The sequence below is a fragment of the Bombina bombina genome, chromosome 4 (genome assembly GCF_027579735.1).
Source record: "Bombina bombina isolate aBomBom1 chromosome 4, aBomBom1.pri, whole genome shotgun sequence".
Taxonomy (NCBI): domain Eukaryota; kingdom Metazoa; phylum Chordata; class Amphibia; order Anura; family Bombinatoridae; genus Bombina; species Bombina bombina.
Window position 1 is genome coordinate 804,861,768 of NC_069502.1, and position 13,984 is coordinate 804,875,751.

Consider the following 13,984-nt stretch of genomic DNA (forward strand, 5'->3'; position numbering starts at 1 on the left):
AGGTTATGGAGCAGCGGTCTTTAGACACACGGGGCATCAAGATCTGTACGGAGCTTGATAAATTGACCCCTATGTGTGTGATGTGACTAAGGGATGCCTTGCGCAGGTGTACATGTGTGATTTGTCTAAGGTGTGCATGGACCAAGTGTGTTTACGTGTGTGACGTCACAGGCGATTGTAGGTGTGTGTGTGTGTTTTTTGTTGTTGTTTTTTTATTTATTTTAAACCAACGGGGTATAGACTCAAATGTAATGCATCGCCTTTACGTCACGCAAGACGATTTTACAAACGTAATCGGGTCAAAACATAAAAGTAAATGCACCATTAACAACTTTATGAAGCATCATCCTGCAAATATAGGGATATATACCACGTTGGCATTTTGACTCTGAAATAACATAACATCAACAAAAACAGACATAATCACAATTAATTGTAGCGTTGTAAATCATTGCTGGTTTACTGTTTTATTAAAAGCTGTGTGTACCCTGTTGGGTTTTAAAAAAAACTAAACAATAAAGAGCTATACAAATAACATTTAATTTCATACCATTAAATTGGGATATTCATTTCTTTCTACAGGGAGTGCAGAATTATTAGGCAAGTTGTATTTTTGAGGATTAATTTTATTATTGAACAACAACTATGTTCTCAATGAACCCAAAAAACTCATTAATATCAAAGCTGAATAGTTTTGGAAGTAGTTTTTAGTTTGTTTTTAGTTATAGCTATTTTAGGGGGATATCTGTGTGTGCAGGTGACTATTACTGTGCATAATTATTAGGCAACTTAACAAAAAACAAATATATACCCATTTCAATTATTTATTTTTACCAGTGAAACCAATATAACATCTCAACATTCACAAATATAAATTTCTGACATTCAAAAACAAAACAAAAACAAATCAGTGACCAATATAGCCACCTTTCTTTGCAAGGACACTCAAAAGCCTGCCATCCATGGATTCTGTCAGTGTTTTGATCTGTTCACCATCAACATTGCATGCAGCAGCAACCACAGCCTCCCAGACACTGTTCAGAGAGGTTTACTGTTTTCCCTCCTTGTAAATCTCACATTTGATGATGGACCACAGGTTCTCAATGGGGTTCAGATCAGGTGAAGAAGGAGGCCATGTCATTAGATTTTCTTCTTTTATACCCTTTCTTGCCAGCCACGCTGTGGAGTACTTGGACGCGTGTGATGGAGCATTGTCCTGCATGAAAATCATGTTTTTCTTGAAGGATGCAGACTTCTTCCTGTACCACTGCTTGAAGAAGGTGTCTTCCAGAAACTGGCAGTAGGACTGGGAGTTGAGCTTGACTCCATCCTCAACCCGAAAAGGCCCCACAAGCTCATCTTTGATGATACCAGCCCAAACCAGTACTCCACCTCCACCTTGCTGGCGTCTGAGTCGGACTGGAGCTCTCTGCCCTTTACCAATCCAGCCACGGGCCCATCCATCTGGCCCATCAAGACTCACTCTCATTTCATCAGTCCATAAAACCTTAGAAAAATCAGTCTTGAGATATTTCTTGGCCCAGTCTTGACGTTTCAGCTTGTGTGTCTTGTTCAGTGGTGGTCGTCTTTCAGCCTTTCTTACCTTGGCCATGTCTCTGAGTATTGCACACCTTGTGCTTTTGGGCACTCCAGTGATGTTGCAGCTCTGAAATATGGCCAAACTGGTGGCAAGTGGCATCTTGGCAGCTGCACGCTTGACTTTTCTCAGTTCATGGGCAGTTATTTTGCGCCTTGGTTTTTCCACACGCTTCTTCACGCGACCCTGTTGACTATTTTGAATGAAACGCTTGATTGTTCGATGATCACGCTTCAGAAGCTTTGCAATTTTAAGAGTGCTGCATCCCTCTGCAAGATATCTCACTATTTTTGACTTTTCTGAGCCTGTCAAGTCCTTCTTTTGACCCATTTTGCCAAAGGAAAGGAAGTTGCCTAATAATTATGCACACCTGATATAGGGTGTTGATGTCATTAGACCACACCCCTTCTCATTACAGAGATGCACATCACCGAATATGCTTAATTGGTAGTAGGCTTTCGAGCCTATACAGCTTGGAGTAAGACAACATGCATAAAGAGGATGATGTGGTCAAAATACTCATTTGCATAATAATTCTGCACTCCCTGTATTGTGTATGTCAAGAGCTTTGACCCCCTAAATGGAAATGTAACAAAGTTTGTATTTCTTTGGGATATGACTGTTTAAAGGGACAGTATACACCTATTTTCATATAACTGCATGTAATACTTTACTATAAAGAATAATATGCACCGATACTGATATAAAAATCCAGTATAAAACAGTTTAAAAACTTACTTAGAAGCTCTCAGTTTAGCTCTGTTTAAAAGGTTACTGGAACACCCACTGCAATTGGGAAATATCAGACACTCTCCCTTTGCATATTAAAAGACCCTTTACACAAACAGAAGCAAGCTGGAATAGGTATACGTCAGTATTCTCCTAAAACTTTGGGGCTTGGTTAGGCGTCTGAAATTCAGAGCAATGTTATTTAAAAATAAGCAAAACTATCCATTTAAAAAAAAACTAAAAAAACTTTATGGGCTATATAAATAGATCATCTACAAAACATTTATGCAAAGAAAAAAATGAGTGTATATTGTCCCTTTAAGTTTTTCCTTTTGCCAAAAAGAGTCTTTGATTTTTTTTTTTTTTAAATTTTATTTATAACCAACACATGGTACAATGATAAGTTACAGATCCAAGACACCTCGCAGGGTGCGATAAAATAGCATAGAATTGATGATACAGCATGGTTTAACAACATAATCCATTGAATGCATTAGAATGAAACGTTCACGATTATATTTAGATTTGCAAAGGACTTGTATGGCCTAGAGAACTTTCTAACAGAAGTGTTCATTTGTACCACAATGCTGGGGTTTTTTTTTTTTTTTATAAACTAACTAAACAAATAATAAACTATCAAGACTAAACTAAACCTCCTTAAACAGAGACAAAAATTACAAAGGGGCAAAAGGATATTACATCTCAAAATGAGAAGGCTGATACATATAGTATTGTGGATAAGCCCACGAATGCAACTATCAAGTGCAGCGAATATATCAAGTGGAGGGGGGGGGGGAGAGGGCCCACAATTTTCATGAGTAAGATAATATATACTCTGTATTTCAGTTTAATAAACTAACAAGACTAAGCTTAACCACCTTAAATTAGGAAAATTAACTAATAAAGTATATTATATTACATATCCCGGCAGATATCATCTAATAGACATTGACTGTGAAAAATGTGGCTGCCGTGTTATTACATGTATGCATTTACTCCATAACTTCTTGGTATATATGAGTGGGATGTGCATTTACAGAGGCTATTTAGAATGGTTAATTATGTCTGGCTATAGTTCAAAGCAAGAGCTTGTATGTACGTTGAGACATTAGTTTGCAGAAGCGATCTAGTTCTCACAATGAGATCTAATCCCAAGAGTGCATATCGCTGGTTACAGAACAAGTATCAGGCAGTGTAGCATATAAACACTGATCAGCCAAACTGTGGAGTTACAGTGGAGATGTGTCCCTTATAAGAAGGCAGCGTGACCAAAATTTTCGACATATTATAAGAGTTATAACATATTACAGGTCTCAGCAAACAACAATATGATTGTGCAGCAATTCAGAAGTACAGTTTTATATGTAAGGAGGTGGGATGTCCCAAATCTAGGTAGTTGACCTGGGTTATGATAACACAGCTGAGAAACTACACCTAATTGCTTTTAATTAAGTTATGATCTGTCTTACAGCCTCCCCTTTGAAACCAATATAAAGTGTGGAAGAAACAATGCAAGCATACAAGGGAAAAACAATAAACAATCATATCAGAGTTGAAAAAGAAAAATCAAGCAGATACATAGAGAATGTTAAGGCATACCTGTTTCTATACAGATGTCTGGTTGAGCAGAATCTTACAATAAATTGCTGTTGGGTGATCGCAACTCAGAGCCAAAGGAAGTGTGCTGCAATACCAAAGTAGCCACTAGAGGCCCTCAGAAAATAACGATTCACTCATTGTACAAAGAGTTAGAATATAGAAAATAATAATGCAGAACTTTCAGCACGGATATGTGAGAGTGATAAAATGTGATTCAATTTCTAAGATCTGTAGTGCACTAAATACCAGGGTCAGTGGGGGCATTAAGGGGCATTCATGTGGCAGCTATACAGTAAATTCCAAACGCTGGTTGAGATATTTAACAAAGTGTGAGAGGGAGGCTTACGTTAGTGAGAGAATATAGAAGTACTCATGCAGGTGTTTAAGAGGATATGTACAAGTTAGGTGTGGGGAGATTACACTAAGCTGCCATAGCAAACGTTATAAACAATAGATTTATGCGAGCATCATGAATACTCAGTAGGATCCAGCAGGGAGCCGGTGTTGAATGGGAGTGTTTGACAGCCTGTGTAATCTCTAGTCGGGCAATGGAAGTCTGTAATAAACAACGATACACACACTTAATAAAACAACACAACAACAACAACAACACAAAGAGCAGGGGGCCATAAAGAGGGAATTGCTAATTTATGAGCGGCTTTCAAATGAATTTAATGATGTACTCAAAGTGTAAAAAATAAGCCAGTCTCAATGTGTCCAGAGATCCCTGTCGCATGAGTAAAGAGAAAACGGTAAAAGTCAGCCAACCCCTGTAGCCAAGCAGTTCTTACACTGTCTCCAGCATCCTGCAGAACTCTCATCCACAATGCCCTGCATTTTATCTCCTGGGCTAGTGATCAGATATATGGCCAGCATGATTTCTAACCCGGAGTTGCAGCCAACCTGTCGTGCCTCAGATGGAACTAGGAGGGTACCCGGAGCAACAGGAAACCCAACTGCAGGAACAGCAGAGCAGGCAGGATTACAAGCAGCCTCCTTTCCAATGCCTGAGCCAAGATCCGTGACTGAGGACGGGGAAGCAGTCAGAGCCACGTGAGAGAGCTGTAAGTTATACTGTGGGTAAACAGTCGGCTCCATAGCGCATCCCAACCAGATCGCCTGGACATCTAGCTCTGGAGCAGAAAGCGACAGTGGGTGAGTAAACGGACATGTCGGCAGGCTCTCCTCTGGTCCGGTTTTCAGTTCCATAACGGACCCCACTAGGTGAGAGTCATGGGAGACTGTTCCGCTCACTGGTTGGTGTGGGGCCTTGAGGCTGTCATTGGGAGGCATGAATGTGATAATTCTTGTGGTGGGCTCGAGGGTAAGTTTCTCCTGCTGACCAGATTGTTTCTCTATTGCTAACATTACACATAAGTCAGCGCAGGAACACAAGAGTCTCTCTAGTTTAGGCAAGAATATAGCTTGTAGTTCTGCTGAGATGTAAGAGCCGGCAGAGCAGTCTTTGGCGACGCAGTTCTCCATTGTGCAGAGAGAGCAACTCTATGAAATATATATACAATTCAATGTGGCAGCAGATTCCCGCCACAGTGCCCGATGGCTATAATCTGTAAAATGACGTTCCGGGGTAGAAGAGCTGTAGTTTCTTCTGTCTGCTGGATATTCCCGGACAGCTTGCCTGTCAAGGGAGATGCAGATGGCTTTGAAAGTGGCAGCAATATTAGCTTCAGGAGTAGTCTTCTGCAGAGCTGATGGAGCTTGCAGCCATCTTGTAGAGCCGCCCACCGGAAGTCAGAGTCTTTGATTTTAATTTCTGAGTTTATAGAGGTATCAAATTGTTCTATTATTAATTTAGCATAGATTTTGTTAATGCACTCTGCCAAATCTGGGCTCTTTTTGGACTTTCATTTTTTTAAAACTAAAGATCTGCCTGTCAAAATAATTTTACAAACTTAATATTTACCTGGATTATTGTTTCTCCGTAAAGGAAAAAGATGTACTTGTCCCGTAATTTTATTTATTTTATTTAGCTAATAAGGTGCTGGAAAGCTACATTTACAACATTTATTATCAGAGAATGTATCCCATTTTGCTTTCACTGCGGGCGTAATATATGTCCTAATAATTATTTTTGTATGGGATTCTCTCCAGGAGGTTGATAATGTTGCCTTGTCTGACAACTGGAAACTTTTTTGAATTATGTCTGATTGACATCAGTTAGTAACTATCCTTTCTATATTCTTTAAACCTTGGAACACTTTTGATCTTAATGCTGGTTTAAAGTTTGGGTTTCCACATATTGTAAGATATTTAGACCACCTAGGATTGGCTTGTGAGATTTAAAAAAAAAAAATTGCCAGGCACCTATCATGTTTTTGATAGTAATCACGGTTCTAACTCCTGGTGGTAGATTTCCTTTACAATGTAATAATGCTTTTAGCAAAGGCGGATTAACTATCTGTTCTTCCCACCCAGAGATTGAATAATATTGTTAACCCATCTATTGCTATTTTCCCCATACATGTTAAATAATATAATTCAATATCGTGGAAGGATATTCCTCCCTCTTCTAAAGTAGGTCACCTCCTGCCCCACAAAAACCTCACACATTTTTTTTTAAATAAAGATAAATCTCTATGTTTAATAAATAATGGTACATTTTGTAATAGATATAATAGCTTAGGGAACAACACTATTTTGATCAAATTGACTTTACTCGATAAGGACAAAGGAAATTTGGACCAAGTTGATGTAATTAAATATTTTTGCAAAAATACAAGGATAGTTTAACTCAACCAGTCGGGGGTTTTCGCAAATTTAATACCCAAATATTTAAGTTCATCCTTTGTTTCTTTAAATGGGCATTTTTTTTAAAACTGTTTCTGTTTTTATGAATCCAAAAAAATTCTGATTTAGCTACGTTCACTTTATGACCCGAAGAAGAGCTAATCTTTTCTAAGATTTGGATTACTATAGGAATTTTTGTTTTAGAATCTCTTAAGAAGACTAATAAATCGTCCACGTAAAGTAACAGCATAATTCTTCTTTTCCCTTCCCAAATGCCCTCAATTTCTTTTCTAAGATAAATAGCAAGTGGTTCGATAGCTAGGTTAAATAGGTAAGGGGATAAGGGGCACCTCTGTCTTGTGCCTTTCTGAAGGGAGAAATTTGGCATAGTACTTCCATTGACTAAAATATTGTCAAAATTATTTTTGTAAATAGTCTTAACAAATCTGAGGAAATGTCCAGTTATCCCAAATTTTTGTATCACCATGAAAATATAGTCCCACGTGACTGTATCAAATGCCTTCCCGGCATCGATTGGTATGATAGCAATATCTGTTTTAGGTAAGGATCTCTTTTTATTAAATTGCTGCCAATAATAATCAATAGTTAACTGTAATTTCCTCAGATTGATAGTTAAATTTCTCCTCAGCATAAAGCCAACCTGATATTTATGTATTAACAGGTCCATCACTCTCTTTAGCCTTTGTGCAATAACACTAGTAAATCTTTTATAATCATTATTTAGCAATGACATTTTTCTATATGCATTTAGTTCTTAAGGATCCTTTTTCAAGCTTAATGACATTGTTGATGCAGTAAAATATTTAGATTGCATATTTCCTTGTATAATAATTGTGTTAAAGGACCACTTAATGCAGTAGAATTAAGTAATTAAATACATAATAAAAAGACAATACAATAGCACTTACTCTGAATTTTAAATAAGCAGTAGATTTGTTTTTCTCCCATTTTCCAGCCCCCTGTATCATGTGACAGACATCGGCCAATCACAGACTAGTATACGTATACAATGTGAGCTTTTGCGCATGCTCAGTAGATAGTAGATTGCTAATATACGCAACAAGTTTAATAGAAGCTATCTCATTATAAGAATATATAGGATATTATTTAATGATCACACTGCTGGATGGTTAAATATAGAATGATGAGTTTAAAAGTTCTGTATTAACCTTTTAGCAACCTCACCTATGTTTGCAAGAGGTGTTAAATTACCCCAGATTTGGCTCTATATATACATTTTATGTTTGTTATACTCACTTATTTCTAAATGACGATATACTGCACTATGATAAAAATATATTGCAATTATTTGTTAATAATGACTGTTTACTTCTTAAAGGTTTATGAAAGATTTTGATTTATTATTGACAGTCTATACAAGACATTTTTCTGATTGGTTGCTGTGAATTAAGACAGTTCTTTGATAAGGGGGGGAGGGGTTAAACATCTGTTAAAATGTTTGTTAGATTGTTCGTTGTCACTTGGTCTGATGAAGGGGTGAGATCTCCGAAACACCACGGCATGTATAATTTTTGTTCACAATAAAGCACTATTTAAAAGGGTTCAGTGAGTGCATATCTGCTTTTGATTATTGATTAGGTTTGCTTGCACCCTGTTTGTTACTCGGATAGTGAGAGTGCGCTTTGTTAAACTTACATACACATATACACACCTTTTGAGTCCTTGCCAGTCATTGTCATATACCATCTATTTTAAAGCCTTTTTAAACCTTATTCAGTATTAAACATTTTTTATTTAAAATGTTTATGTATGAGTGTAACACTTATTTAATATTCAGTTTTTTTAGTATTTTTATTTTAACCCCTAAAGGCTGTGACACACTGCAAGCGATGCAGCACGAGGCGAAGCAGCTGCTTTGCACTGCGTCACATCGTTTCTCAAGTTCAAATATTTCATCTCTGAGCACTCAGCTACGCGACCTGACGCAGCAGAGTGCTCAGAGATGAAAAGGCAGGACACACTGAACGCGCACAGCCACATCTACACGCTGCACGCCGCTCGGCTTGCAGTGTGTCACAGCCTTTAGACTTTACTTCAGATCTCAGGTCGTGCTAATTCTATTTCATAACTTTAAACTTGTAATGTGAGCAATATTTATCACGGTCACAATCTCCATTAAAATTAGATGGCATGCTAAGGATGTGTTTGCTGCGTTAAACCTTCTCTGGTAAATCTATTATACTGTGGACTTGTAGTATTAATTTGTGCACTTATTTTAGCATGGTCTAGTAGTGATATTGCACCCCGCACTATAATTAGTGCTCTATTTGTTATCTGGTTTTATATCTGGTATTTTTCAAATAGTTTTTAATTTTGGTCTAAATTGTAATACTTTTTAAAGTCAATATTGCGTTATAAGATTAACATTACAGAAAATATTTGACGTCTTAGATTTATAGACACATTCTCTGTTTACCATATTTTATTTTGTAGACAACATAATCATATTAGTTTTCAATAGATAAAATCCTATCTTGTAATTTAAAGGGACAGTCAACACCAGAATTGTTGTTGTTTTAAAAAGATAGATAATTCCTTTATTATCCATTCCCCAGTTTAGCATAACCAACACAGTTATAATGCATGTTTTACCTCTGTAATTAACTTGTATCTAAGCCTCTGCAGACTGCCTCCTTATTTCAGTTCTTTTGACAGACTTGCATTTTAGCCAATCAGTGCTCACACCTTGGTGAATTCACGTGGCTTGAGCTCAATGTTATCTATATGAAACATATGAACTAACACCCTCTAGTGGGGAAAAACCATTCAGATTAGAAGCAGTAAAAGGTCTAAGAAATTAGCATATGAACCTTCTAGGTTTAGCTTTCAACTAAGAATACCAAGAGAACAAAGAAAAATTGGTAATAAAAGTAAATTGGAAAGCTGTTCAAAATGACGTGCCCTGTTTGAATCGTCAAAGTTTTTTTTTAGAAGCCATTGTGGAACCTCCACTTCAAATGTGTCCCTCATGTACTGAAAGGGCCTTACTTTGCAAAGAACATATTTTAGCTGATAAAAGTTTGTCTCAGGATGATTCTCAGTCAGAAGAGAATCAGGTTCGGCCATCTGCTTCTCCCCAAGTGTCACAACCTTTAACGCCTGCCCAAGCGACGCCAAGTACTTCTAGTGCATCTAATTATTTCACCCTGCAAGATATGGCTGCAGTTATGTCTACTACCCTTACAGAGGTATTATCTAAACTGCCAGGTTTACAGGGTAAGCGCAGCAGGTCAGGTATTAGAGTAAATGCTGAGCCCTCTGATGCTTTATTGGCCATCTCCGATGTACCCTCACAGTGTTCTGATTTGGGGGTGGGGGAATTGCTGTCTGAGGGAGAGCTTTCTGATTCAGGAAAGATGTTCCCTCAAACAGACTCAGATGTGACGGCCTTTAAGTTTAAGCTTGAACACCTCCGCTTGTTACTCAGGGAGGTCTTAGCGACTCTGGATGATTGTGACCCTATTGTCATCCCACCAGAGAAACTGTGTAAAATGGATAAATATCTAGAGGTCCCTACTTACACTAATGTTTTTCCAGTCCCTAGAAGAATTTCGGACATTGTTACTAAGGAATGGGATAGACCAGGCATTCCGTTCTCTCCTCCTCCTACTTTTAAGAAAATGTTTCCCATATCTGACACCATTCGGGACTCGTGGCAGACGGTCCCTAAGGTGGAGGGAGCTATTTCTACCCTGGCTAAGCGTACAACTATACCTATTGAGGACAGTTGTGCTTTCAAAGATCCTATGGATAAAAAATTAGAAGGTCTTCTAAAGAAATTGTTTATTCATCAGGGTTTTCTTCTACAACCTATAGCGTGCATTGTTCCAGTAACTACTGCAGCAGCTTTTTGGTTCGAGGCTTTAGAGGAGTCTCTCAAGGTTAAGACCCCATTAGATGATATTTTGGAAGGAATTGAGGCTCTCAAGCTAGCTAATTCTTTTATTACAGATGCCGCTTTCCAAATGGCTAAATTAGCATCAAAGAATGCAGGCTTTGCCATTTTAGCGCATTTAGCATTATGGCTTAAGTCATGGTCTGCTGATGTGTCATCTAAATCCAAGCTTTTATCTATTCCCTTTAAGGGTAAGACCCTATTCGGGCCTGAACTAAAGGAGATAATTTCTGACATTACTGGAGGTAAAGGTCATGCCCTTCCTCAGGACAAGACGGTTAAAATGAGGACCAAACAGAATAATTTTCGTTCCTTTCGAAACTTTAAAGGTGGTCCCTCTACTGCCTCATCCGCCTCCAAGCAGGAGGGGAACTTTGCTCAATCCAAGTCAGTCTGGAGACCTAACCAGACCTGGAATAAAGGTAAACAGGCCAAGAAGTCCGCTGCTGCTACCAAGACAGCATGAAGGGGCAGCCCCCGATCCGGGACCGGATCTAGTAGGGGGCAGACTTTCTCTCTTCGCTCATACCTGGGCAAGAGACGTTCAGGATTCCTGGGCATTAGAAATTGTGACCCAGGGGTATCGTCTAGAATTCAAGGATTCTCTCCCAAGGGGGAGATTTCATCTTTCACGTTTGTCTGTAGAACAGACAAAAAGAGAGGCGTTCTTACGCTGTGTAGAAGACCTATATACCATGGGTGTCATCTGCCCAGTTCCAAAATTAGAACAAGGGCAGGGGTTTTATTCCAATCTGTTCGTGGTTTCCAAAAAAGAGGGAACCTTCAGACCGATTTTAGATCTCAAAAGTCTAAACAAATTTCTCAGAGTCCCATTGTTCAAGATGGAGACCATTCGAACAATTTTACTAATGATCCAGGAGGGTCAATATATGACCACCATGGATTTGAAGGATGCGTATCTTCACATTCCTATCCACAAAGATCATCACCAGTACCTCAGGTTCGCCTTCCTGGACAAACATTACCAGTTTGTGGCCCTTCCTTTCGGATTGGCCACAGCTCCCAGAATTTTCACAAAGGTGCCAGGGTCCCTTCTGGCAGTTCTAAGGCCGCAGGGCATAGCAGTGGCGCCCTATCTGGACGATATTTTGATTCAGGCGTCAACTTGCCATCTAGCCAAATCCCACACGGACATTGTGTTGGCTTTTCTAAGAACTCACGGGTGGAAGGTGAACATAAAAAAGAGTTCACTTGTTCCTCTGACAAGAGTTCAATTCCTATGAACTCTGATAGACTCGGTAGACATGAAGATTTTTCTGACGGAGGTCAGAAAATCAAAGATCTTAACTACTTGCCGAGCACTTCATTCCGTTCCTCGGCCATCAGTGGCTCAGTGTATGGAGGTAATTGGATTAATGGTAGCGGCAATGGACATCATTCCATTTGCTCGCTTACATCTCAGACCACTGCAGCTGTGCATGCTCAGACAGTGGAATGGGGATTATGCGGATTTATCTCCGCGGATAAATCTGGATCTAGAGACCAGAGACTCTCTTCATTGGTGGTTGTCACAGGATCATCTGTCCCAAGGAATGTGCTTCCGCAGGCCAGCATGGGTCATAGTGACGACGGACGCCAGCCTCTTGGGCTGGGGTGCAATCTGGAATTCTTTGAAGGCTCAGGGTGTGTGGACTCAGGAGGAGTCCCTACTACCAATAAATATTCTGGAACTGAGAGCGATATTCAACGCGCTTCAAACGTGGCCTCAGCTGGCTTCGGCCAAATTCATAAGATTCCAGTCAGACAATATCACGACTGTAGCATATATCAATCAGGGGGGAACAAAGAGTTCTCTAGCGATGATAGAGGTTTCCAAAATAATTTGATGGGCAGAGACTCACTCTTGCCATCTATCAGCAATATATATCCCAGGAGTGGAGAACTGGGAAGCGGATTTTCTAAGTCGTCAGACTTTTCATCCGGGGGAGTGGGAGCTCCATCCGGAGGTGTTTGCAAAATTGATTCATCAATGGGGCACACCGGAATTGGATCTGATGGCATCTTGTCAGAATGCCAAACTTCCTTGTTACGGGTCCAGATCAAGGGATCCTCAAGCAGTACTGATAAATGCTCTAGCAGTACCTTGGTCGTTCAACCTGGCTTATGTGTTTCCTCCTTTTCCTCTCCTTCCTCGTCTGATTGCCAGAATCAAACAGGAGAGGGCTTCGGTAATCTTGATAGCGCCTGCGTGGCCACGCAGGACTTGGTATGCAGACCTGGTGGAAATGTCATCTCTGCCACTGTGGAAACTGCCACTGAGACAGGACCTCATTCAGGGTCCGTTCCAACATCCAAATCTAATTTCTCTGCAACTGACTGCCTGGAGATTGAACGCTTGATTTTATCTAAGCGGGGATTCTCTGAGTCGGTCATTGACACCTTGATTCAGGCTCGAAAGCCTGTCACTAGGAAAATTTACCATAAGATATGGCGTAAATATCTTTATTGGTGTGAATCCAAAGGCTACTCATGGAGTAAGATCAGGATTCCTAGGATTTTGTCCTTTCTCCAAGAAGGATTGGAGAAGGGGTTATCAGCTAGTTCCTTAAAGGGACAGATTTCTGCTTTGTCAATCTTACTACACAAGCATCTGGCAGATGTCCCAGAAGTTCAGTCGTTTTGTCAGGCTTTGGTTGGAATTAAGCCTGTGTTTAAACCTGTTGCTCCACCATGGAGTTTGAATTTAGTTCTTAAAGTTCTTCAAGGGGTTCCGTTTGAACCCATGCATTCCATAGATATTAAACTTCTATCTTGGAAAGTTCTGTTGTTAGTTGCTATCTCTTCTGCTCGAAGAGCTTCTGAGCTATCTGCGTTGCAATGTGACTCACCTTATCTTATATTCCATTCTGATAAGGTGGTTTGCACACTAAACCTGGATTCCTTCCTAAGGTTGTTTCAAATAAGAATATTAATCAGGAAATTGTTGTTCCTTCTCTGTGTCCTAATCCTTCTTCTAAGAAGGAGCGTCTGTTACATAACTTGGACGTGGTTCGTGCCTTGAAGTTTTACTTGCAAGCGACCAAGGATTTCCGTCAAACATCTTCTCTATTTGTTGACTGTTCTGGAAAGCGTAGAGGTAAAAAAGCTACTGCTACCTCTCTTTCTTTTTGGCTGAAAAGCATCATCCGTTTGGCATACAAGACTGCTGGACAGCAGCCTCCTGAAAAAATTACAGCTCATTCTACTTGAGCGGTGGCTTCCATTTGGGCTTTTAAAAACGATGCTTCTGTTGAACATATTTGTAAGGCTGCGACTTGGTCTTCCCTTCATACCTTTTCCAAATTTGATACTTTTGCTTCTTCTGAGGCTGTTTTTGGGAGAAAAGTTCTTCAAGCAGCGGTGCCTTCTTGTTA

General features: G+C 39.5%; 1 pseudogene; it reads left to right on the forward strand.

Moving 5' to 3' along the window:
- Positions 1–13,984, forward strand: part of LOC128657054 (zinc finger protein 260-like) — a 57,214-nt pseudogene that overhangs the window by 26,308 nt on the left and 16,922 nt on the right.